Source organism: Danio rerio, chromosome 20 (assembly GCF_052040795.2).
Source record: "Danio rerio strain M-AB ecotype USA chromosome 20, GRCz13ab, whole genome shotgun sequence".
NCBI lineage: Eukaryota > Metazoa > Chordata > Actinopteri > Cypriniformes > Danionidae > Danio > Danio rerio.
Genome location: NC_141040.1, coordinates 44,316,674 through 44,329,131, shown reverse-complemented (window position 1 = coordinate 44,329,131; position 12,458 = coordinate 44,316,674). Strand labels below are relative to the sequence as shown.

General features: G+C 36.0%; 1 protein-coding gene across 4 annotated transcripts in view; it reads left to right on the top strand.

The window, feature by feature from the left end:
- nkain2 (sodium/potassium transporting ATPase interacting 2) overlaps nt 1-12,458 on the top strand; it is a 432,978-nt gene that overhangs the window by 174,410 nt on the left and 246,110 nt on the right.

Below are 12,458 nucleotides of genomic sequence, written 5' to 3'. Positions count from 1 at the left end.
TTGGAATGGATTATAATTTAATATAATAATAAATGATTTGTCAACTCTCATTATTTCCTAAATATGGCTTTAGTGCTTTTATAGAATGGGAGTTGGTAAAGATATTCAAGGACGTGCAGATGGGTAGCATTTTAATTGAATGTAGTGGGCCACTCTGTCCCAAAATGCCAGGGCAGATTTTTTGTCCCAGTCCAGCCCTGACCGTGGCCATGTTCATCTATGTAAACACACATAAACAACATTAACATTATACCAGCCACTGTAAAAAAGGTCATTCCCAGCCACTAGACTTTTCTGACAGGCTATTCAATTGTCATCGAGTGTCAGAATGTTGTTGGGCGACTATACATGAGTTATTATTATAGTTTTTTATTTTAGCATTTTCTTTTTAAAGCATGACGGTAACCCATGAACTCTGTTATGAAAGTAGAGTATCCAATATGTGAAAATTAGAAAGCAACAGTCGGTGGTTGTTGTACAAGAGCAAGGGAGATTGGGGGTCAAACAGAAGTGTCAGAAAAGAAGGCAATAAGCTGGGTGAGAGGAAACATGTACAAATGAGTGGCCAGGCAAAGGAGATGGAAGCTGTAGATGAGGGAGATTGAGACAGGCTCTGAGAGTGAGACAATCAGAGAGCCAGAGCTCAGAGCGGCAGGATAAGCTCAGCACAGCTCACCAGTTGATAGCACTTGACTGCTTGAGGGTGGCTGGAAATAAGACAAACTGTCCCTTGCTGTCAAGCCTTCAGGACTGATTGATCTGTTATCTCTCCGCACAATTTATCTCTTACTTGCTTTATTACTGTGTGTGTGTGTGTGTGTGTGTGTGTGTGTGTGTGTGTGTGTGTGTGTGTGTGTGTGTGTGTGTGTGTGTGTGTGTGTGTGTGTATGGGTGTGTGAGAAGGGAGAGAGAGAGAGCAAATAAGTAAAAGAGGGACTTGGTAAGCTAGACAACCTCCACTTGAAAGGTGTTTTGAATGCTAAGTACTTTTGAACTTGTTTAGTTATAGAAAGAAATATTTTATCAGTCAAACTGAAAAATATTACACCTATTAAGTTAAACCTTGTGTAACTAAAACAAATAGTTGAAACCGGATTAACTCATTCAAATAAGTAAAATAAAACATTTATGGTCATGACTGTTTGTCAAATGTTTAAAACACAGGCTCATTGTGAAAATGTACCCCCATATACATTTCTGGAGAGCGCGAATTATGTAGCCAGAGCTACGTATGGCTGCAATTTGTCTTTAAAACGAATGCTACAGGGTGGTATGATGCCGCCGCCGGCTTTTGTTTCTTTTCGTGCCACCAGCTGACCGCTTACCTCTATGTTGTCATAGCTGTTTGTCAATTTTTTTTGAAAACAGGCTCATTGTGAAAACATATGCCAGTGTACATTTCTGGAGAGCGCAAATTACAACCCAAGCTCATTCTGAAAACGTAGTCCCGTGGACGTTTCTGGAGACAGCGGAATACGTCCCGGGAGGTACGTACGGCAGCATTAATTTTTTTCAAGCGAACGCTGCGGGGCGGTGTGACGCCGTTCCCTTTCGCGCTTGCCGGCCGACCGCTTACCTCCTTGTGGAGGGCTTTCCCGCTGCAACCCGTTTGTCCACACAGCTCACCGTGTAACGTCGGCAGGCTCGAGATGCAGAGAGGAGGAGTTGACCACGGCGATCGATCGGTTTCGAGTCCGGGGAAGAGCAGTTCCAGCAATCAGGTAAGACAAAAACAGAATCCCAAAAATTAAGTGAATGAGTTTCACGACAAGGTGAGAACGCGGTGAAATCCAAAAACGGAAGAGGTAGAAAAAAAATCAGGGTTTTTCTTTTTTTGGACGGCTTTTGTAAACTGTTGCTCTGGTTTAGGGGAAGCGAGCGGGCGGGCGGGTCGATCTGTAAAATTGGTTGGGTTCAAGGAAAGAGGAGGGCGGTCAGCCGATTGGCCGGTCGCGCAGTCAATCATCCGGTCAGTCGGACAGCGGCCTCTGGTGGGTTGACGCGAGAGACTTTCGAGATGAGAAAAATCACACAACAGCGGCCTCTCGCGGACTCGCAAAAACTAAAACTGCAGCCGTTTGTACCCGCCGGGACGTATTCCGCGGTCTCCAGAAACGTCCGCGGGACTACGTTTCCACAATGAGCCCGGGTTGGCAAATTATGTAGCCAGAGCTAAGTATGGCTGCATTTCGTCTTTTAAACGAATGCTGCAAGTAATGTTTATTGCACAGGTGTCAGGGTCGGAGATCTTCACAGTTTAGTTCCAACCCTAATTAAACACACCAGATTCAGCTAATTAAGTCCTTTAGGCTTGATTGAAACTTACAGGTAAAGCTGTGTTCACACTGGACTTTTCACCCCATAGACTTCCATTCATATGCATGCAACTGAAAACGCAAGCTCGTGCGACAAGTTTCACAGTTCACTTCATTGCAAAGTTCAAGCTTAATAAACTCTGACCTGCGAAGTTGCATCACGTGACTGCATGAGACCTATCGAAGATCAAAGCATGACCTCTTTAGACATGGACCAATCGCTTGCTTTTTTAAAACTGTAAAACCCCAAAAGTTAAGGTAACTCCAACCATTTGAGGAAACCGATTGCAACAAACCATTTAAGTTCAAAAAACTAATCCTAATGAGTACTGTGAACTTAATCCATTTGAGTAAACGAAGCAATTTGAGCACTGTAAAACCCAATAAATGAAGAGAACTCAAACCAACTGAGTACTGTAAAACCCAATAAGTTAAAGCAACTCAAACCGTTTGAGGAAATAGATTGCAACAAACCATTTGAGTTAAATCTAAATGATTATATTAGTTATAATCTAAATGTGTACTGTGAGCTTACTATATTTAAGTTAAAGTAATGCTGTGTTTAATTAACTCATTACCTTCAACACTGAGTTTAAAACTCTTTTCAAATAAGTAGAATTAACTTTTAGTCAATTTTGAGTTAACTACACTCATTTCATTTGATAAAGTTGACTGTTGGGTTTTACAGTGAATGTCTAATCATCTTGTTTAATCCCGCCCCTTTTCGCAGCACTGTAGGGCATGATTTCACATGCTTAAACTCTAGTGTGACTGTGGCATAAATGTGTTGGAGCGAGGTTGGAACTAAACTGTGCAGGGCTGCGGCCCTCCAGGATCTAAGTTTGACACCCCTGCTTTATTGCTATAAAATATGCTGAGGGAGCAAACTTAATGGAAAGATTTAAAACTAACTGAACACTTAATTGAATTACTGATTCACATTAAAAGTGTGACATTAGAAACTGCAATGCATCACGTTGACATCTTATTAAAGCAATAGGTAACCCATAAATGAAAATTCTGTCAACATTTACTTTAATCTTCTTTAAACAAAAAATAAGATATTTTAAAAAATGCTAGACTTACTTAAACTTACTGACTTAAACACATTGACTTCCATAGCGTTTTTTCTTAATATGGATGTTAATGCTTACAGGTTTCCAGCATTCTGCAAAAAATCTTCCTTTTTGTTCAAAATAAACAAAAGAAACTCAGAAAGTTTTTTTTTAACGACTTGAGGCTGAACATATTGGAATTGTTTTTGTGAAATATCCCTTTAAGTGCTTTTTAGTTAAAAATTTTATTTTAAAAAGTGCTGGACACATTTTTTTTTACTTTAAGATAATTTTCTCACATGTTTTGTTTTACCTAAAGACAAAAAAAAGCCAAGCAGGATATTCTGGCAACCTTTTGGCGAATGCAGTGAGCTGATTGAATGAACAAATAAGCAGTAATTCTACTCTGGTTATCACCTACTTATCTGCATGTCAGGAAAACAGATACTGAGCGAACATCATGTAGTTAATATTCATGAGTCAAATGCATTTATTTTAGAATGTTTACTTCCCTGTTTAAATGTATATTTGAATTGTAATGCCGTTCATTTGAAGGTTTATGGTGTTGTCATGGCAACTATGTTGAAAAATAGAGATAATTTAAATAGAAGAACATGTAGATGTGTTCATTTTTTAACACCAAACTCACATTAACATGTATATTTTTATATCTTAAGGCCTTATTATTGAAGCAGTATTTCAATATTTATGAATTGGCTCCATGCTAGGGCTGTGCGATTGAGGAAAAATATAATAATATAAAAATATAAAAATATATTTTTTTATTTTTTAGATTTTGCATTTCGATTTAATTTTGTAGTCAAGCTTCAGCTCAATAATCTGTATCGTAGCTTCTTACTGCTAAAATGCAGTGAGTGTTAGTTAAAAAGAAACTGAAGTTTCTCACTTTATCCCAGGTTAGCGACCAGCAGAAATATGTCCTTTAGTAAAAATATGTCCCAACACTTTTAGCTTTTAATAAATTTTTAATTAATTAAGTTTTGGTCACAAATGCGCTTAGTTGAACTTAACAAGTAAACTTGGAGCTTGGAGTTATTATAGTTTACAAAAACTACAACTAACACAATAATGAAAACAGTATAGACATAAAAAAAAAGTTTATAAAAACACACACAAAAAAAAAAAACGAATTTCAGCTAAAATATAAAATGTAAAATTTAAATCTTCACACTAAAATTGACTGATGTTCATTAATTTTCCTTCGGCTTAGTCCCTTTATTCATCAGGGGTCGCCACAGCGAAATAACCTGCCAACTTATCCAGCATATGTTTTACACAGTGGATGCCCTTCCAGCTGCAACCCAGTACTGGGAAACACCCATAAACTCTCACATTCACTCACATAGACCATGGCCAATTTCATTCATTCATTCATTTTCTTTTCGGCTTAGTGCCTTTATTAAACTGGGGTTAACACAGCGAAATGAACCGCCAATTTATCTAGCATATGTTTTACGCAGTGGATGCCCATGAGCTGCAACGCAGTACTAGGAAACACTCATGAACTCTCACATTCACACACATACACCATGGCCAATTTCATTCATTCATTCATTTTCTTTTTGGCTTAGTCCCTTTAATAATCTGGGGTTGCCACAGTGGAATGAACCGCCAACTTATCCAGCATATGTTTTACGCAATGGATGCCCTTCCAGCTGCATCCCATCACTGGGAAAACTGTGGCCAATTTAGTTTATTCAATTCACCTAGCACATGTCTTTGGATGTCTGATGGCTAGTGAGTTACAAAAGGTGAACCCAAAATTGAAAACGTACTATTAGCGGGAGTCAAAAAAAAACAAAGGAGTTTTCACCTCATGATGTCAGTGGCTATTTTCTCCTTTCTGACTAACATGGCTGGGTTCACATCAAAACGTGGAACGCGTAAATTCCACACAAACACATTGCGTATTCTGCACTGTTTGGATGGTAATCGGCCTCTGTTCTCACGTTTAATTTACTTGTATATAATTTACTTGCAAAAATAATTAATTCCACATTTGATGTGAACCCAGCATGTCATTATCTGTCATTACTAAAAGTGTCATTATCTCTACCTCTTGATTCTGCATTCCCTTAACATGCATCACAGTGTGGATAGAGATTTTTTTAAAAACAAAAGTTGGGAAAAATCTGTTTATGAAAATACCCATGTATGTGTGGATTGAAGTAGATCAGAAAAAAATATCTATTACCCAGCATTTCTTTAGGGATATGTTATCATTAAAATTATCATTATTGAAATACTTAACATCAATATAGCATATTTTGTCCAGTATCATGCAGCTATACTTCCAACTATATATTGTCTTATGAAACAGAACAATCAATGATTGCATCCTCCAGGACTACAGAAGATGCTTCACGTAATTGTATTGTTGTTTTATGACCTTTAATTGTCCTTTCAGATGGCCTATGTGGACTAAAGGTTTAGCTCTGCTGATTTAATATCATACAGTATCTTTACGGTAACATCTGGGTCAAAATGCCACCTGTTTTGTGTTCAACACTAATCAGAGCATGTCCTGGACCTCATCAAGGTTAACTACTCCAGACAGACCGATTTGTTACGCAATCTGACAGTCAACAGTCTTTCCTCTTATGAAAAATCCATACATCAACGATAGGAGCTGTGCTGTAAACACTGTGAAGCCGAAGCGTTGACTCAGCTCAATCATCCATTAAAATAATGAATCACTCTAATTTAATTCCACCTTCATTTGTCTGGCGATCCATTATTTCACTGTTTCAGTTTGTCAGAAGAGGACGGTGCGGTTGGCATGTTTTGTTCTCCTGTCAGAAGACTAGAGTACTGTTAACATCTTAGACCATTAGTATTTCCACCAACATTTTATTTTTTTACGTCAATTATTTCTATCTTTTGGTACAGAGTGACAGAAGCAAATATCAGTTTACATTATTTTGCTTATTAATTGTGATCCAGTGAGATTTGTTTGCATGAACATGGAGTCTGACAGTACTGGATACAATTTTAGCCACTTGAGAAAAAAAAACTGTATAGAGGTGGCTGTCCAAAGTAATAGCGTAAATAGATTTTATTTAGCAAATCAGTTCTACTAACTAAAATAGATCAACATTTGGTGTTACCATCGTTTGTGAAAGCAGCTTTTGTCTGACTTGCTATGAATATAATTGATAATCAGCAGCTTTTGTCTGGGCTACTATAAATATACTTGATAATCATGATGTCAGTGTAAGCCTATTTCATAATTTCTTTCATTTTCTTTTCGGCTTAGTCCCTTTATTAATCTGGGGTTGCCACAGCGTAATGAACCGCCAACTTATCCAGCATATGTTTTACGCAGTGGATGCCCTTCCAGCTGCAACCCATCTGGGAAAGCCTACTTCGTAATGATTTATTTAATTAAAGCAGCTATAGTACACATGTTGAACAAAAGTGTAGTTTGTTATTGATTGATTCATTGATTGATTGATTGAGTCATTGATTGATTGAGTCACTGAGTAATTGATTGAGTCATTGAATTGTTTGATTGACCAAAAAATAGACATTATAAAACAGGCAAAATAGGCCTTATGCTTACTTAAAGTATACTATATCTGACTATATTTATTGCTGACAATTTGCAGCGCTCGCCAGTTTTCCCTATGTAATCGGAGCGATCGACTGCACGCACATTGCTATAAAGGGGCTATCTGAAGACGAATTTGCATAAGTGAATTGAAAACATTTCATTCAATAAATGTGCAAATAACATGTGATGCTCAAATGCGCTTAACAAGTATTGTGGCAAGGTAGCCTTGGTCATCCCATGATTAATTCATACTCATAAACAGCATAGTTGGGATGAGGCTCCGAGGTGGCAGACACTCGGTCAGTTTTAGAGCGGGCGATTTGGCAGCTGAAATGCCGTTGGCGCTGCCTTGATAAGAGTGGAGGGGTGCTGCTATAATGCAAAGTGTGCCTCTAATACATCTGTGTCTTCCACAAACACAGATACTACTCCAGACAGTAAAGTGTCACCCACAATTGAGAAAACTCTCTCCTCAAAGAGTGTTAGTTGAGCATGCCCTGTTTTTTATTTTATTTATTTATTTATTTATTTATTTATTTATTTATTTATTTATTTATTTATTTATTTATTTATTCATTCATTTATTCCGGAGGACAAACTTGCAAATAACACAGTTTTTCTCTGGTCTACCTCCAATAGGAGCCCCTCCAATTCACATTCTGAGAAGTTTCTCTTCTTGCTTGCTTTTGCCATTGCTTTTTCATTTGGTTTAACCATAGTGGAGTCATTACCATATTTATACAGGGGAGGAGTCAGGAAGGGGTTTTGCGCTCGCGCACGTGTGCTCAGTTTCACGTTAATTCGGATGTACAAAGAGAATATGCGTGGGATTCCACGTACGCAGTGTTTCATACATCTGAATTTTTTACTGCGTATTTACAGCTTTGTGTTTGCAATGTTTTAGTATGAATTCAACTCAAGTCTTTGTACATGAGGCCCCAGGAATTTTGCATAGTAATGTATGTGTGCGCTTGTATGCGGTTGCAATATCTTAAGTAGCATGAGTCTTAAAGTGCTGGGCTTGTATAAGATGGATGGGATTGGCTGATAAATCGCATTAGACAAAAAGCATTGAGTGTCTCCTGCCAGATGCACACTGGACGCTGAGAGGTTCATGCTGTACTGGACGCTATGATGCCGTTCATTCATCCAAGACATACTGTCATTAGCATCCCTGTTTGAGAGTCCTCTACCTTTCACTGTTAAACATCCGGCTTCTTCCGTTGCTCTTCAAGGGCTATTTAATTACTGTGTGGATATAGCTGATTCATATTATTTACTGAGTTATGCGCTTGAATAATTCACATCCAATTAGATGGCAAATGCTATCATAGTTTATGCTGCTTTTTGATGAGGTAATGTAAAAGCTGCTTTTAGTCAAAGTTGATTTATCACAGGCTGTGTTGGGAATAGTGTAGTATGGGTGTCATGGAGGGCATATGGGCAGTTGCTGAATAATTTGGATGACCTGCATGTCAGCGTAATGCATTGAATATATATCTCATGATGCAGTTCACTCAATTTAATTTTTCATTTACAGAAGATTTAGGATGACTGGAACAGTAGCATAGGTTAGCTTTAAATTTATTATCCTGACTTGTGAAAATAATAAATTATGTTTTGTTATGTTTTGCTTTAGAAAGAATCTTAATTGTTAAATGCAAAAAAAAAAAAGCCTTCTGTCATATCATTTATTAACTAAATTTACATCACAGATGCTTCTTAATACAAAGTACTGTGCAAATGTCTGACCTCCACCAGCTACCACCATTAATATATAAGAAAGAATGGAAAATGTGTACACAAAATATAAAAAAAAATGTTTTTGTCAAAAGTATTTATTGCTACATCCCTTTGCTCTGAGCATCTATTATTATTATTATTATTATTATTATTATTATTATTATTATTATTATTATTATTATTATTATTATTCATTCATTTTCTTTTCGGCTCAGTCCCTTTATTAATCTGGGGTCACCACAGTGAAATTAACCGACAACCTATCCAGCACATGTTTTACACAGCGGATGCCCTTCCAGCCGCAACCCATGTCTGGGAATATAATAATAATAATAATAATAATAATAATAATAATAATAATAATAATAATAATTGTTATTATTATTATTATTATTGTTGTTGTTATTTTATTATTATTATTATTTTTATTATAATTAGTAGTAGTAGTAGTAGTAGTAGCACTAGAAGCAGTAAATTTTTCAGACAATCCTACACTGCCTCTATTATATTTAGGTCTGGATTCTGTATAGGCCAGTTCATGAGCAACAAGTCAACGCTTTTTCTTTGCTAACACAACAAATCTAATGGTCGCCTAGAAAGTTCTCCCAGTGCTGTATTTATGGAAACAAAAATGAGTAACATTTATAAGAGATCTTATAATATTTTTACCATTATAAATGCAATTCATTACTTAGTAAAAGTATTCATTTATTTAAAAAACATAGTCTTGGTCACCATATTTTTTATAAGCAGGTATGCAGTATTCTCAGAAAAAAAAGCATTTATATTTTGCAGCACATTTCAGAACATTATACCAGCTATAATATTCATTATTTTAACTAAATATTCTTCATAATGTTCACACTGAGGTTACGTGCTCGAAGGTCACAACTAGACCAAATGTAACAGTCAGCGATTTGTGTGCTTGCAAGCCTGCCCTTTTTTTAAAAGCGTTTTTTGTTTGCTTGCTTATTTATTTATTTATTTATTTATTTATTTATTTATTTATTTATTTATTTATTTATTATTATTTGTTTTTAATTTTTTTATCCAGACAATTTCACAGTGCCTCCATTATATTTAGGTCTGGACTCTGTAAAGGCCACTCCATTAGACTGTAAATGCTTTACCTTTGCTTGTCTAATAGTGGCTTAAGCCATTAGCACAGTGCTGTTTATGGAAACCTTAAAGCATTTAGTAAAATAATAGTGTATATGAGAGATAGAAATCTTGCTACCATTATAATGCAAGTCAGTGCATATTTGCTTAGTACAAGTATTGGTTTACTTAAAAAACAAATCTTAGTCACCTAACACACAATTGTTAAGCACAAATTCAGTATTCTCAGAAAAAACACAGGTTATTTTAGCAGTATATTTCAGAAAGTAATACCAGCTATAATATTCATTATCATCACTAAAGTCACTGTTAAATATTCTTCATGATGTTCACATGGAGGTCACGTGCTCCAAGGTCACAGCTACACCGAATGCAACTGTGAGGCAATCAGCGCTTCGTGTGCCCGCACGCCTGCCCTTTCCAGAACAAGAATGAGACAGCTTGATTTTTATTATCAATCTCCCTTTTCATCATGCAATTGGGGCTCCAGCCGTCAGACAGAAATTACTCTGATTATTTTCAGCATATGGGGAAATAAGACCCAATTTCCCACCTCAATCTTCAAGATGATTTGAAGTGTAACCAGTCTGTCACACTGGACAGGCAGAAAGACGCACCAGGCCCTGATTAAGGTCCACCATAGAGCAAAGACAATTTTTTCCCCCCGCTAAATTATATCAATCTTAATTTATTTAGACTGCAGGAGCAAGGGGTTTTCATTCACCTTCTCAGAGGATGAGGTTATTAAATGCAAATCGCCAAGTTAATGTCTGCAATTTTCAGCAATTTAACAATAGCTCTGCTTCGGATTTCAAGGTTGTGTGTAATCACAACAAGTGTTTTCCTTTAATTGACGTGGAGAATCAAAGCGTGGCTCTAAAATGTCTGTTTCAGTCTTAAATCTAACAACTCGGTGTGCCAGGTATCGAACGTAACCTTTGATTAGTGGTTACAATTCCCTTAAGTCCTTTATTACGGTAATTACATGCCTTTAAAGATGCTGGAGCTTGATTGAATTGGTTCCATATGATATGTTGTGAACTTTGTTGGTGCAGGTTTAGACTTGCAATGTTTAGTAATATAGTATGTGGAGTTAGTAGTATAGTATGCTACGATTGTTAACATAGGGGATTTTCATTCATTATTTTTCTATTCAGCGTAGTCCCTTTATTAATTTGGGGTCGCCACAGCGGAATAAACCACCAACTTATCCAGCGTATGTTTTACACAGCTGATGCCCTTCCTGCTGCAACCCAACACTGGGAAACATCTATTCACACTCTTTAACACACATACACTACGGACAATTTAGCTTATACTGCATGTCTTTGGACTGTGGGGGAAACCAGAGCACCCGGAGGAAACTCACGCGAACAAAGGGAGAACATGCACACTCAGCCGAGGCTCAAATCAGCGACCCTCTTGCTGGGAGGCGATTGTGCTACCCACTGCACCACCATGGTGCCCTGTGAGGATTTTGTGAATAGTTATTTATTATTTATGATAATTATGCTTTATTAATGAAACTTTTAAAATACTATTGAATTTAAATAGCTAATCATTTGAACCTAAAAATAAAATGTATAATTTTTTTATATAATGTATATTTTTATACATATTATAATGATTTTCTTAAAATAATCAAACACTATAACAAATGTAGTTATTTTTTACTCTGAATAAATCAACTAAATATGTAATAAGAGGTTGTATGGTGTTGCTTGCTGTATTTTAGACTTCTTTTCCAAATAATTTGTTGGATTTTTTTTTTTATCTAAACATTTGTGTTCAACAACGTATAACACATTTTAATAAAAAAATATTTTGCAGCTTATTTTAGTATTATGGTAATAAATATTACAATAAAAGCTTTATCAATTATTGCGATGAGGAAAAATGAAATATGCCCAGTGCAGGTTTATGCTTCTTTTTGTAACATTTTAACCTTTATGTTACTTGATAGTCATTTTTATGTTTGCTCACTGTTCATTTAATAGAGTTCTCCAAAAATAATTAAATAAATAAAATATAATTATAAAAATAATATAACAATAAAAATAAATACAACTTGATGTTAACTTTCTTAGCCTCAGGCCATTCAAAATAGCAATTTTTTTTTCTTGCAACAAAACAGTAAAGAAGGTTTTTTTTTTTTTTTTTTTTTTTTAAATTAAACTAGCCCTTAGTGTTTCATAACATGAATTCAGTGGACACAAATCTTTGAGTGTCAAAAACCTGTGGTTCCTGACAATATACTGAGGTCTTATGAAGCAAGATCACTATTCAGCCTGTGCAAGAAATTTACAACATAATTACATTTAATCCACATTCTTTTTTTTAGCACATTGCTTTCAATCTTAAAACCTCATTTATTGACAAAAGTTTTGTTAAAAGTGCTTTATGTAAGTTTTTGACTTTTCTAAAGCATAAAATACCAAAATTTGTTTGTAGATATTTAAGAAACATGCTAAGTGAACATTCTCGTTTATCTGAAAAACAATGCTGAAGTCAGATATTCTGCTTTGAAAATGTGAGTTACGTGCCGGAACATCTGTCTTTGTTTCGGTTCTTTCAACCTGCTCACTGCTGCTTTAGCCAGTTATATTTCAGCACCCTGGGTTGCCTTAGTGGAAACCGGAAATTTCATTCATT